The sequence below is a fragment of the Triticum urartu genome, chromosome 2 (assembly GCF_003073215.2).
Source record: "Triticum urartu cultivar G1812 chromosome 2, Tu2.1, whole genome shotgun sequence".
Classification (NCBI taxonomy): domain Eukaryota; kingdom Viridiplantae; phylum Streptophyta; class Magnoliopsida; order Poales; family Poaceae; genus Triticum; species Triticum urartu.
Genome location: NC_053023.1, coordinates 160915662 through 160928950, shown reverse-complemented (window position 1 = coordinate 160928950; position 13289 = coordinate 160915662). Strand labels below are relative to the sequence as shown.

Genomic DNA, 13289 nt, shown 5'->3' with positions numbered 1-13289 from the left:
CAATATGATCGTTTTTCTAACATCATATCCTCAATATTGTTTTAGAACTATCGTTACACTCAACGATATCATAAGATCCGGAAAACATGACCACCAACAACACTTGAGCCGGTCTTAGAGGCGAGACCGAAAACCTATTGTTTACCGTTTATCATTCCACACGTGCATATGAGTTTTCCACTAAATCACATATTCCAGGATCATAACAGTTATAGCATGGAATATAAACTCTTAACTACGAATAATGGAAATATAATAATACAATATTATTGCCTCTAGGGCATATTTCCAACAAGTGCGCCTTGTATCCGTGGTTTGCTTGGTGCTACTTGGTGCATATTTCCGAGTGTGTCCTGTATCCATGGGGGTTGCTTGGTGATACTGTATGGCACACGAACAACAATGCGGATTGGACGTCCCTCCACCGTAGTCTCGACAACGTCAGAGGATCTCAAGGCTAATTGTTCTAATGCCAACATTTCGCAAAATCAAAAGCCGTTAAAATTGAAAACTATTCTAGAGATTGACAAGAACCGTTTTTTAGCCAAATTTCAGACTTGCCAAGTATTGACAGCAAACCAATTTAGGTATCTTTTGGTTTGGAGGAATTTCATAGGAATTTTAGAGGATATGATTCTTATAGGATTGTTTCCTATCCTCCACATTTCATAGGAAAATAAAAATGAGCCTAGACTCGATGGAATAATTCATTTGGTGTCAATCAAATGACATCTCGTTTTTTATTTCTACTCATAGGATTTGAGATACATGCCATCTTGTTTCCTACAAAATTCCTATTCCTATGGTAATCCTATCCTATGAACCAAAAGAGGCCTTAGCCTTCTCGTGCCAAAAAAAAAGCAAAAACGAGGTAAAAGAAATCCCCGCTAGCCACCTAGGAGGCGCCAGTTGTGTTCCCTGTCACCCACCACGCGATCAATCATGACCCTGTGCGCGATGGAACCTGGCCGCCTGCCTGTACCCATCAATGGCCAATCACTCCCTTCCATTCCACCCCCAGCTCACGTCGCGCACAGCACAGCGGCCTCGCTGCCAGTAGTAAAACAACCCAGAACCCGGCGCGACCTGGATGGAGAAGCAAAGCGAAGGAACGAACGAACGAAATCATCTCCGACGCGAGTCGACATAAAATGGACGGAATAATCAAAAGCGGCAAGGCAGACAGGAGCAAGGAATCCCGCGAAACCGTCCGAACCCAAACCTCAATTCCCTCCCTCGCGGACCCAATCCAGCTCGACCCGCCCCCGCCCCCGCCCCCGCCCAACCAAACCAAACCAAACCCCTTCCCCCGCCGTCCTCGTCTCCTTCTGCCTCTGCCTCTGCCTCTGCCCCACCCGCCGCTGCCCCCGAGCCGCACCTCCCCAAACCCTACCCATATATTATTAAACCCATCCCGAGTCTCTCCCCCGCCCGTGCCCTGTCCACCCTCCCCTCCACATTCCCGCCGCCTCCCCCCGCAAAACCCTAGCCAGCCGCCCCGCCGCCGCCTCGGCCCGCGCCCGATCCGATGGCGTCCGCCGAAGACCAGGCCGCGGCCGCGGCGCTGCTGGGCGGCGACCCCGGCGGCGTTCGACGCGCTGCTCTCCACGCTCATGTCGGCCTCCAACGCCGACCGCGCCGCCGCCGAGGCCGCCTTCCACCGCCTCCGCGGCTCCCACCCGGAGCCCCTCGCGCTGCGCCTCGCCTCCTCGCTCGCCGCGCCCGCCACCCCCGCCGAGCTCCGCGCCATGGCCGCCGTCCTCCTCCGCAAGCTCCTCTCCCCGACGGCCTCCCCCGACTCCTCCGCCGCCGCGCCGCCCCCGCTCTGGCCCCTCCTATCCCCCGACGGCCAGGTCGCGCTCAAGGCCCACCTCCTTGCCGCGCTCCAGTCCGACCCCCCCAAGCCCATCGCCAAGAAGGTCTGCGACGCCATATCCGAGCTCGCCACGCTCCTCCTCCCGGAGAACACCTGGGCCGAGCTGCTGCCGTTCCTCTTCCGCGCGGCCTCCACCCCCGAGGCGCCCAACCTGCAGGAGTCGGCGCTGCTCATCTTCGCACGCCTCGCCGATTACATCGCCGAATCTCTTCTCGACCATTTGATGACCATCCACAACCTTCTAGCATCTGCCCTGGCGCACCCGACCTCGCCTGATGTTCGCATCGCCGCGCTGAGCGCCGCCGTTAATCTCGTTCAGTGCCTGCCAACTAACGCTGACAGAGATAAGATGCAGGACTTGCTGCCTGCGATGATGAGGGCGCTCACGGATTGCCTGAATTCGTCCCAGGAGGCATCTGCACAGGAGGCACTGGAGCTGCTTGTGGAGCTGGCTGGTGCAGAGCCAAGGTTCCTGCGGCGACAGATTGCTGATGTGGCAGGAGCGATGCTGCAAATAGCTGAAGCTGCACAGTTGGAGGATGGAACTAGGCACCTGGCTGTCGAGTTTGTGATTACTCTTGCTGAGGCCAGGGAGCGTGCACCAGGAATGATGCGCAGGCTCCCGCAGTTTGTTGGCAGGCTCTTCCAAGTACTTATGCAGATGTTGCTTGATGTAGAGGATGACCCTGCCTGGCACACTGCCGAAACCGAGGACGAAGATGCAGGTGAAGGGAACAACTATGGAGTGGCGCAGGAGTGCCTTGACCGTCTTGCCATTGCCATTGGTGGGAATGCAGTTGTGCCGATTGCATCTGAGCTGCTCCCACAATATCTTTCTGCTCCAGAGTGGCAGAAGCACCATGCTGCGCTTATCACGCTTGCACAGATTGCAGAGGGATGTGCAAAGGTTAGCCTAATTAACTTTGGCCTTTTGATTAACTTTGCAATAGTTTGTTACTTCAAAACCTCATTGAAATGCTTAAAAGCAACATCCATTCATTAACGTTGTTGAATTAGAAATTAAATTAGTAATATGGAAACAAGATAGTGGATGCCATACTTTTACCTTGATCCCTCATTTACAAATTTTGAGTTGCCATGCCTATAAAACATTTTCACTAGCGTTAGGCCACGAAAATGTGTATCGTTCTATATCATTTTTGCAAGTAGGAAATAACCAAAGTGGATCATCTCCTCACCAGTTGCTGTTTGTTGCTGTCAGGTTATGCTTAAAAACTTGGAGCAGGTGGTTTCGATGATACTGAATGGATTCCAACACCCTCATCCTCGAGTGCGGTGGGCTGCAATCAATGCCATTGGTCAGCTGTCTACAGATTTGGGCCCAGACTTGCAGGTTCAGTACCACCAGAAGGTGCTGCCTGCATTGGCTAATGCCATGGACGATTTTCAGAATCCACGTGTGCAGGCAAGTGTTGAAATACTGGCATCAAACTTGATCAGTTGACTCAGAAAATCCTTGTTTTTAATTACAACGAGTTTTTAGTGCTTATGTGGCTGAGATTATCTCAGTAGAGACATAGTACATTCATATGTAAGAAACGTACTTCCTTTAAGCTTGAGACATTCTTCATTAGATAAAGAATTCAATCTATTTGTGCTCTAGTTGTAACAAATTATTAGGTATTTCGTTATCATTGTTGAGATATGTAACAAAAACATAAATTTCCTTTGTATTCTCCAGGTTTTTCTGCTACCTGTTTTACATTAGATACTTTGACATTTACTTTCTGAATGGCTCTGATCAAGTCTATGTAGTAAAGCATCTCTAGGAAATGTGTCTCACAGAACTATTGTTTAGTATGCTCCTAACTTGTAAATAAGCTGATTGATTAATAAATTTCATATAAAAGTCCAAATTCTGGCCTATCCTATGTTATTCTGTTTGTCTGGCCCCTTTGTATTCCATCTTGATTAATTTCAGTATTGTTTTTTAAATATTTTTCTGAATATTTTCGCATGTCGGATCCACAACAGAGAAACTGTTTCTAGGTGCAACAGAGAAATTGTTAAGCACATGGCCTGCTTGTAGTACTATATTAACTCACTAAGTCTGTTGTTTAGTTTACTGTGCTTTTGAAACTGCTTCTGTTTAATGTTTTGAATGCATTGTGCTATCACTTTTTTGAATTTCATTGTACTTCTGTTATTGCCAAAAAAATTTGTACCCCTATGTGGACTATGCATATTAGGGTTTAATTACTAATCTAATATTGATTTATTGTGTCTACTATCCTTCTTGTCAGGCACATGCTGTAATATTGATTTATTGTGTCTACTATCTTTCTTGACAGGCACATGCTGCGTCCGCAATCTTGAATTTCAGTGAGAATTGCACGCCCGAAATTCTGACACCATACCTGGATGGAATCGTTAGCAAATTACTTGTTCTTCTCCAGGTATGCATCTAAGTTCCCTTGAGTCACTGTTTGTACAGGTAGATAATATGTTAACCTTTATGTTGTTTTCAGAACGGTAAGCAAATGGTGCAAGAGGGAGCATTGACAGCTTTAGCATCAGTAGCTGATTCATCACAGGTAACTGCTTGTGTGGAAGTTAACAGCTACATTCAATATCACCTTTAATGGCTGTAACACTTTTTCATGATTTATAGCTTAGTGATCATCGTGACTTTATAATATTATATGATGTATGATACACTTTGTTTTTCAGGACCACTTCAAGAAATACTATGATGCTGTTATGCCGTACCTGAAAGCTATTTTGATGAATGCAACTGACAAGTCTAATAGGATGCTCCGTGCCAAGTCCATGGAGTGTATAAGTCTTGTTGGAATGGCTGTAGGCAAGGATAAATTTAGGGATGATGCCAAGCAGGTTAGTATCTCTTTTCTTCTCTAATTTTATAGTGGACATTCATATACTCCCTCTGTCCCAAAATAAGTGTCTTAACTTTGTACTAACTCATGTACAAAGTTGTGCTAAGCTTGATACACTTATTTTGGGACGGAGGGAGTATATCCTACTTGAATTTCTGCTGGACATCATTTTGTTGGAATGGCTATATTTTTTTCCTGAGGCATTCTGTTCCTAATTTACCTGATAATTTGCAGGTCATGGAAGTGCTTATGGCTTTGCAAGGAACTCCAATGGAAACAGATGATCCGATAACCAGCTACATGTTGCAGGTATGCTTCAAAGTAGGATATTGATTGTAATTGCATTTTGAATTTTTATAACCATGTCCCTGCATGTGACAGGCTTGGGCCAGGCTATGCAAATGTCTTGGACAGGATTTTCTTCCTTACATGCATGTTGTTATGCCACCACTGCTTCAGTCTGCTCAGCTGAAGCCTGATGTCACAATTACTTCAGCCGAATCAGATGATGAAATAGAATCAGATGACGACAGGTTTGCGTTACCTTCTCAATAATTCTTTTGGGAAATCCACTGAACTAAAAGTTGGCTCTCTTGAACCGGGAACCACCATATAGGCTGTCGGCATGCTTAATTTAGTCTTCTGAAAATAGTAACAAGTTTATTTCAACATTGTTTTTAATACCACTTACAAAAGCCTTCACAAAAAAGGAATAAACCTTGCAAATTGCGGTTCTCTGGTTCAGAGTGTATGGCTCTCTATATGTAAAGTCTTTTGCACTACTTCTGTGTTTGTTTATATCCCCAGTGTTATCCACATAATCCATGAACTAGTGGTTGCAAGTTACATACACTAGTGTTCATGCAATGTTTACATGTTTTGATTTGTTTGTACACCATGTGCGAGCATGTTAACCCCCCCCCCCCCCCCCCTTGTTTTTGCTTTTAACTGCGTATTAATTTTGCAATAACACCGCTGATTTTTGGTATTTCGTACAGCATTGAAACGATCACACTTGGTGACAAAAGAATTGGAATTCGAACTAGTGTGCTGGAAGAGAAAGCAACGGCTTGCAACATGCTGTGTTGCTATGCTGATGAGCTCAAGGAGGGTTTCTTTCCATGGATTGATCAGGTTTATTTTCCCGTTCAGTCATTCACAAAGCAATTGTCTGATTTTTTAACTTCTGATAACCGTGGATGTGACTGGAACAAATTCCATGCAGGTTGCTCCTACATTGGTCCCTCTTCTTAAGTTTTACTTCCATGAAGAAGTGAGAAGAGCTGCTGTTGCAGGTACTTTGATGATCTACATTTGTTTTCATTTAGATTTTGTGTGTTTCTTTTAACATTTTTTGCCACAATTATGCAGCTATGCCTGAACTGTTACGTTCGGCAAAATTGGCTGTTGAGAAGGGGCAGGCTCCAGGACGCGATGAGTCTTACGTTAAACAATTGTCTGATTTCATAATTCCAGCTCTGGTTGAAGCGCTGCACAAGGTCTTTGCAAAACCTCGTCCCTAAGTTCATGATAACATTGGTTTGTTTTACACTTTAACTAAATGCTAACAGCTGGATTTTCTTGCATCCATCTACCATACAGGAGCCGGAAACCGAAATGTGCTCATCCATGCTGGATTCCTTAAATGAGTGTATGCAGGTCTGTTCTGTTTTCTGCACAGGGGGAGTAAGTACTTTGTGGGTTGTGTCACTTGTTCATGTTAGAGTGAGTATGATTAGGTCCTAGATTGTAACTGGTAATTGTGTATTTGCATGTCTCGACTAATACACAAAAAAATGCGGTGGAGGGGAGCTTTCTAAACAAATGTAGTATTTCCATATTGATGACTACTTGCGGGCTTCCAGATAACATATAACTGATTGAAGCCTTTTCGAAATAGCCTGATGTGATGTCCAACATCACTGTAGCAACTTGAGCTGTTTGATTTTAGCAGTTTGATTGTCAGGGTCCTCCACAACTCCCTAACTAGGTCCACAGATTTATATGCTCTATATGGTATTAGAAACAACTTATATAAAGTTCTTCTCAATTTGGATAACCGCCCTTACATTCTGTATGTCTATTGTGCTGTTGTGGGAACCAAATTTACGTTCCCGTCTCAGCAATGGGAGTAACAACTTAATGTGATGACTGTTGGAAGATCGACATATTTCAGTCTTCATTAACTTGATGTGATGACTGTTAGAAGGTCGACATATTTCAGTCTTCATTAACTTACATATCACTTCATATTATATATTGGTGGAAGTTGTTAGCGTTAGTAGTACCATAAAGATGCTTCTTTTGTAAGAAAAACTTCGTACGACTAACCAAATACACCATTTGTATAGAAGTACCTAGGTGCTTATTGCTGTTTATGGATTAGCGTTTAGCAAGAGATAAATTAATTTTTCTTATTTATTGTGTTCAAAGCATAGATTCTTTTGAATGGATCAACACTTGAGCCATCATCTGTACAATGTTACCTAGTTAGTCAGTTCTGTATGGCACACATTTAATTGTTCCTTGACTTCTACTCCCTCCTTTCCGGTTTGTAGGGCTTATCTCAAAATTTTAGTTTTTCCATTTTATAAGGCTCAATTTGGTTGTTCCCCATCACATGTTCAGACTTCAAGGTGCATTAAATCATTGCATGCAAGTATTAAGAGCATTAATTGGGTGCTTTTGCAAACTACAAAAAATATTCCACCACTCATCATCTACCTTGGTTGGTGAGATTTTTGAATTGAGCCTTATAAACCGGAAAGGAGGGAGTAGAGAGTTTGCTTTACCAGATTTCTCACTGACTTTACTTTCACTGAACAGCTTTCTGGATGTCTTCTTGATGAGAATCAAGTAAGAGCTATTTCGGATGAGATTAAGAATGTTATTATAGCCAGTGCAACCAGGAAAAGAGACAGATCAGAGAGAACAAAAGCAGAAGATTTTGATGCTGATGAAGGAGAACTACTCAAAGAAGAGAATGAGCAGGAGGAGGAAGTGTTTGATCAGGTTATGTTTCTTGACAAGTCTGTGAATTGCTTGTGTTCTGCAATTTCATTTTTGAATTAACATTCTCTATTTGTTTACACTCAGGTCGGCGAGTGCCTGGGAACTTTGATTAAAACCTTTAAAGCTTCTTTCTTGCCGTTCTTTGATGAGCTATCTGTGTATGTTACACCAATGTTGGTAAGTTGATTGAATCCCACCTTGTTTGGGCATGCTCATTGTGTTGTGTGCACAGATTTGTTTGGAGTTCAGTTTCTAATATTTTTCCAATTACAACCGATTCTGTGTTAGTTCTCTCATTTGACCCAATTAGCATACAGAATTCCTCTGAGGTCACACAAAATGTAGGGATCAAATCTTGTGTTGATAATTTTTCCATATTCCTGTGTGGCTTTGTCTCATTGGTTTTGGGAATAACTGTTGAAGAGAACCACATGCCTTCTGTTTGACCGAACCGTTTCATTTCTGAAAACTGTGGAACTAATAAGGTGACAGCTAAAATAGTATGTAAAGCACTGTTAGCTTGGATAGAAACAATTGCTTGCAGCCTTGAATTGTGAATGCCTCTCTCCTTGGTCTCTTCATTTTTATGGTGCCAAAGGGTAATGTTTATGATCATTACCATGTTCTAGTAGGCCTATGTCTGTTGGTATGTCTCCATGATATCCTGGTATCCTATTTAGTATTTTTTATCTAATCTTTAATTTTCAGGGAAAGGACAAGACAGCTGAGGAGAGAAGGATAGCTATCTGCATTTTTGATGACATTGCAGAGCAATGTCGTGAGTCGGCTCTGAAGTATGTTTCTCCTTAACATTAGTTATCCCTTACGTGTAAACTGGGTTTTAATTGGAACTGAATCATATTTTTCGCCTGAGCAGGTATTATGATACCTATGTTCCTTTCCTGTTGGAGGCATCCAACGATGATAACTCAGATGTTCGGCAGGTCTGTATTTGTGCTCTCATGTTGTCTTAACTTGTTTTGTCTGTAATACATGACACTAATGTAGTGACAAAATCATCATCATGTTAGGCTGCTGTTTATGGCCTGGGCGTATGTGCTGAGTTTGGCGGCCTTACTTTCCGTCCTTTAGTTGGAGGTAAGTTCTGAATCTTATGGCTTAGTACTACAAGCATCTTGAAGTCATTCCATTTAACACAATAATGCTTTTAAAAATTCAGAGGCCCTGTCAAAGCTGAACAATGTTATCAGACATCCAGAAGCACAACATGCAGATAATATTATGGCATATGATAATGCTGTTTCAGCACTTGGAAAAATATGTCAATTTCATCGCGATGGGATTGATGCGGCTCAGGTATATGCTTAAATCTCACTTCCAGGTTCTATTAAGAGACTAAACCAAGGGCCTCTTTGGTTCATAATATTTCGAAAATGCAGGAATAGCAAAACGTCGGAATTCAGTATCAAGGCATGTTTAACCCTACAGGAATTTGTAACCAAAAGTTGTTTTGTTAATCCACTGAAAATCTACAAGAAATTTTCTTAAGGATTAGGTCCATCCCATAGTTGTCATTTAAACCAAGGGGAAATTTTCATGAGGTTGGTGTCAGTGGAAAAATACCTTCGGAATTTGCATTCGAAGAAAATCGTATGATTTTTAGTCCTACAAACCAAACAAGCTCTGTAGATAAAAAAAATCATATGGAATGGAATCCTCCAAAATTCCTACTCCCTCCATTCCAAAATAGATGACTCAACTTTGTATTAACTTTGTAAGTTGAGTCATGTATTTTGGAACGGAGGGAGTATTATATTCTTTTGAACCGAAGAGACATACGGTTGTTTGTTATCTTTTTCGCGATATTTGATGATGCCCATTCCATGCGCACCAGCATGTGGATTGTAAGTGAATGAAAGGACATATCAAGCTGAGATACCTCTACTCTACATCTGCTGTGCATGTTTACTATTTTTTAATGGTTTAAACTGAATAAATTATGCTTCTCAGGTCATTCCAGCATGGCTTGGTTGCTTGCCTATAAAAGATGACAAGATTGAAGCAAAAGTTGTACATGATCAGCTTTGTTCGATGGTGGAGAGGTATCTGCTCTTTAGTGTCAGCATGGCAGTAACAGTAGAATATTTCTTACATTTTATATAACCTGTTCTTTATGTGCAGATCTGACTCACAGGTTCTTGGACCTCATAGTCAGTATCTTCCTAAAATAGTCTCTATTTTTGCTGAGGTAATTTTGACTTTGTGCTTGCTCTGTCAGTCTGTCACCTCCAGTTAGGGGGTATTTAGTATTGCTGAATGAAATAATGACAATGAAGCAGTACATTGTGGGTTTTGATCTGTAAATTCATGTGTCGAGGTCTCAGTTTGGCCATTTGGTGGCGGCAGACCTTTTTATTCAGCAGTACATCTTGATATTTGAGCTTAGTTTTCTATGAATAATTTAGTAAATGATTTCGTTCCTTCATTTTGTTTTCTATGTAGGTTCTGTGCAATGGGAAGGAGCTTGCAACAGATGAAACAACCACCCGGATGATCAGTGTTCTGAAGCGATTTCAGCAGACATTGCCACCTGATTTTCTTGCCTCAACATTTTCCACCTTGCAACCACAGCAGCAGCTTATGCTCCAGTCCATCCTATCCACATAGTTCCACTCTTCTGTCTTGTGGCTGCAAGGTCGGGGCTTGCTTTTCTTTCCATAATTCGTCATTGGTACTGTCAACCAATTTTTTGAGTTGAATCTTTTTCTGGGGGAGTTCATTTGTGCATGCATTGGTCGCTTCAAGGGATTGGTGGTCGCCATACCATATGGTTTTGATGTAGAGTGTATATTATCTTGTATTCAAATATGATTTTGGGGCGTGCTGCGTCAAAGGTGTAAGGGCAATGGCGAAAATTGTTGTTGGTTGAGTTGAACAATGGTGCATCAGTTTTGGTAATGAGATTGTTATGGATTTGTGTGACGATCCCCATATGTTTTGTTATGGTTTTGTGTGATGATCCCCGTCTGTTCTGCATAAACGTACATAGGTTAGCAGTTGCATTCCATGTCATTTACTCTGTTTCTGTATTTAGTTTAAGAACCTTAACGTATCCTCACAGCGTCGACGACACTAAGGATGCATTAATTATATCCTCCTTGGCACCACCTTCCACAACAGGCAAGATCTGTTTGAAATCGCCTCCCAGTACCATTACCTTACCTCCGAAAGGCAGCAAACAATTGGCATCATCCTGAACAGATACGATCTATCAAGGGCCTCGAAACACAAACGACTGGTCATTGGGGCCTCACCCCACAAAATGAGAGACGCTCGCTGACATAATCCAGCAAGCATTGATGAGAGACGCTCGCCTCAACCGGAATCTTGAACTTTGAATGACCAGTCCTTCCACCACGTAACAAAAGAGAGGCCACACCTGACAATGCAACAGCAAGCACGACGCGCCGCTCAGACCTAAGAGTGGCAATGATAGAAGTCCACAGAATTTTTTTACCAGATCCTCCACAGCCCGAAACAAAATAAATCTTAAATGCTACCTTCCCCTGTACAAGCTGTCGAAATAAAGCAGTTCACTACATAAGCTTAGGTTCTGTTTGGATTTAAAGTATGTTGAAGATCAGAAGTATCGGAAAACTACAGTTTTTAAATCTGCTGCTGTGTGATACCACAGAATGCATAACAGTATTTTACAGCATTTACAAAAATCATGAGGTGTTTGGCACATGCATTATTTAAGGGAGTATTTTTTACACGATTCAGTATACTAGCTAGTACGAGCTTCCCTAAAAAAAGAAGCTTGTACGAGTTTCCCCTCTCTGTTATGCTGGATTGTATGTTTCAGTGTTCCAAACTTTTAGTCCAGAAAAACTAGGTCACGTAATTGTCTTTACTTACCTACTTCCTCCGTCTCATAATGTAAGACGTCTTTTGACACTACACTGGAATCAAAAAAATGTCTTATATTATGAGACGGAGGGAGTAGCTTCTGCTTTGCGGGATTGTATGTGCCAAACCTAGTCCCAAAATAAATAAAATACCAAACCAAATAAAGTTGTGCGAGCAACCTTCTATGATGTCAGACGGTCTTAAACATTTGGAAACAACTAGGCTTGAAGCGAATTCCAGAATTCAGGTGCATGCACCCAGCGGAGTAGAGAGGAATCGGCAAAAAGAAATACCCAATGCACTCTTTCCTGCATCAGGACCTGACATCACGAACTGCATTTGAACGGTTCCTTCCTACGAGATAATAAGCCCCCTGAGCACGCCACTGGACTGCCTCCCCCCTCCATCCACTCCTGTTCTTCGTGGCCTCCTCTCTCATCAGCACAAGACAAATCTGAATCGAATCCACACCAAAAGATGCGAGAAGATGCCCCTCCTGACTTTTGCGCTGCTCAAAAAGTGGTATTTTGTCTCGTCCGCGCGAATAATCTACGGGGCTCGGCAAGGAAACGCACATTGACAGCGACAAACATAGCATCTCCGCCGCTATAAAACAACGCCCATTAGGATGGGCCTCCTTGGAGCCATCTCCGGGTTCATAAAAATATGGGGGCCGCAATGTGGGTGCACCAGTCTTATACGCTCAATCAACGAGAGGGCTTGGAATCAGGCAGCGTGGCTGCTAGCAACTTGACAAAATTCACCTTTTTGATAGCATGAGGGTAGCACGACTTTTATATTGAAAAGGGTCCATCGTTTTGCTCCATGGCTGAAACGCAAGGTTGATTTTTGGGTGCGGATGACAAGGACCTGCTCCATTTGAATAGCAGTGGCGTCTCTTTTGGTGCTGAGACTAGATAAGAGCTCTCGTCATCGACGTTGCTTCAACCTTAACCATCTAATATCCGTTGTAAACTGTTAAGCGGAGTATTCTAAAGAGTAAACTGCAAGATTGCTTGAGTTCATGTTTTTCTCGAGTTGCAAACCGTAGTATCCGCATGGATTATTTCCCTTATAATCGCTCTGAATTGTATAATCGATGATATTAAATGAAACCTGCGAGTCTTCGAGAAATCTAGGGTAAAACCTTTACAATAGTACGTAACACATGATGCTACGATTATGTCAGCTCAGCAATTGGGTAAAGCGAGGGCGAGACAAGGCAGCAAGAGAGGGTCATCGTGTTGCTAGATTCAAAAACAAGTTGACTGTGCATACGAAGGAACAAGAAACAAGCAAATGGTGTGCCGGAAACGATCTTCACTACACCACGTCCTAGAATGGAGGGCAAACGAATGCCGTCATTAATAGTTCAAAAATGGCATACATGTGTAGAAGAAGTCACTCGCAAATGGATGTCAGGTATGACCAGTATCAAAAGAACAATATCAATAGGCAATGCAAAACTGTGTGCATCCTCAATGTCTCCACTAGCTCTTAATATCGTGTTGTTCGGACCGTGTGTACTTAATATCGGCTTGATATAAATATCCTACCTTCTATTGGAACCATTTCCAGTCAAAGAGAAAAAAGAAAAAACGGCAGATTTGATGAAGAGCATCAGACATGCCTCCTAGCCCACCACCCATCCCCGCTCCGCCCGCCACCGCCGT

At 42.9% G+C, this 13289-nt stretch overlaps 1 pseudogene; it reads left to right on the top strand.

The window, feature by feature from the left end:
* Positions 1 to 1451: 1451 nt before the first annotated feature.
* On the top strand, positions 1452 to 10689 carry LOC125536534 (annotated as a pseudogene).
* The last annotated feature ends 2600 nt before the right edge of the window (positions 10690 to 13289 follow it).